A 2,171-nucleotide genomic window follows, 5' to 3' on the forward strand; every position below is an offset into this window, starting at 1 on the left:
CCCACTTACTGATTATTGACTTATAACGTAACCTAAGAAATCCTTCGGCTGCTGTCCATGCATGTCTCTGTGGGTGTGTAAGCTACGTCATCGCCAGGTAGAACAACTGTAAAACACCTGCAGTTGATAATAAACTGACCTAGCAAAAATAAAAATCCAGTGAACAGCGACATCGACTCTTGACATTAGTGTGTCCAGATGCGTCAACTGTGTGTCAACTGTACAGACGCGTGTGGGCACGTCAGAGCTGTAGTGGATGTGTGTGTGAGTGAATGAGTGAGTGAGACTGCTGCCTGCAGAACAGAGAGTCGGAGAAGCACCTGAAGTGCCCGTGTTTCGGCTACAAAAACCCGCCGAACTGATCTGAAACCAGCCCAATTTTTATCCATCCGCCCAAACCCAAAACCCCAAAATAAATTGCAAATCCCGCCCGGTCGCCAATTCAAACTCCCGTTGGCGCGGACTACCCTAAAAACCACTAAGGTCAAGTGGGAAGAACTAATTTAACGACCGAATTATCGCCACTTGAGAGTGAAAATATATATTTAGAAAATATATTTAGCGGATGACTAAAGAGAAATGAATGTTAACAAGATGCGCGGAAAGTAGGCCTACACTGCTCTCCATCAACACAATGTGGAGGCTCTGCACAGCAAACACACACAACGGTATGATTGCTAATATTGTAAAATACAACGCGAACAAATTTCACTCCCCGTCGCCATGGAGACCCAGCTGCAAACAAAAAATAAAGTGGCTCAAAAAACGGCCAAAAAAGCTGATTTAGCGACGTGAACAAGTAGTAAAAAGTAAGAAAGTAAGAAACCAGTTAAAAATAGAAAAGAAAGGAAGACGAGCAGGGCCGTAGGGAGAAACACACTGAAACTACAAACAATGGACAGGAGCTGCACGAATTGACAGGCCTAGCTGTAGTCGCCGGCGCATTCCAGCAAGGTATAAAATTACGAAAAGTATATAGTATAAAATACAAGATACTCCGACTTGGGAGCCCCACCAGAATGGTGGTGGATTAATCTGCCACAGAAAATAGTCCCCAACGCAGTGCATTACAAATTTCATTCACCCCTTGGGTTTCAAAGAGCACTTAATTTCCTCTTATGATATCATGGTGGATAGCTGTTCCATTCGTTTAGGGCTCTTTGGGGATTGAATTTCATGTAATATAATTTATTACTTTTAGGAGTTGAGCCTAGATACTGAAGGCACGAATCCCCCACAGTCTCTGTAACATGTTCAGTAAATGGAATGAAATCTTGTTTGAGCGAGCAGCGTTACATATCAAATGTTTAGCCAGGCGCGCAATAAAACACCATCTGGACCGCTTCAGGTCTCAAAACAGTTGGCAGAAATATTTTGTATTGACTGGATAGCATTGTTCAAATAAAAACAACGGTACAATTTAGAAAAAAATTTTTTCCACCAAATTACCAAGGAGAAGGCCTATATTACTACAATCTAGATGACAAAAGCCATTTCACTGATGTCACTTAACAATAATATATGTTTGGCTGTTGAATACACTTAAAAATGAAGAGCAATGTGAAGGAACTTTTACACAAAAGACAGAAGATAAATATTAACTTTGGAAGCCTGGTTTCCCTGCCCTTATTACACATATGTTCATTAAGTTAAGGATGGATGTAATGGTGAGCTGATGGTGTCTGAGAGCGGCGCGGAAGAATACACTACTTATTTGATAAGATAAAGGTGTCGCGCGGCGCCGCGCGCCTGGATGACGTTTAAAGTTGTCCTTTTTTTTAATAAAATGAATTTAGTTTGCAGGAAAACTCAAACTTATTCATATTAGTTTTCATAAAGAGAATATTTGTTATGCAAGCACACAGAAACCCGTTTTTAGCCAATGTTTAGAGGAAACATGACAACCAGACAGCACTTTCACGTATGTTGTTCACCTAGGTCGAACCACATGGAGGCGTTGTATTAGGACCGGCTGAAGGTATTACAATACAGGTGACATGTTAGGATTCCAGGGTGCTTGACAACGGGCAGAAGAAAGAGATATAGATAATGTGCGATACATGTAAATTGGTGTGCTTGATGTCAGTATTACCGATGTGTCTCGATTGCCACTCTCTTCTCACATTCTTCTTATGTATGAGGTCTCAGCACGGTGAGGATTTATTCACTCA

The sequence above is a fragment of the Morone saxatilis genome, unplaced genomic scaffold (assembly GCF_004916995.1).
Source record: "Morone saxatilis isolate NCDOM2014 unplaced genomic scaffold, NCSU_SB_2.0 Contig8, whole genome shotgun sequence".
Taxonomy (NCBI): Eukaryota; Metazoa; Chordata; class Actinopteri; family Moronidae; genus Morone; species Morone saxatilis.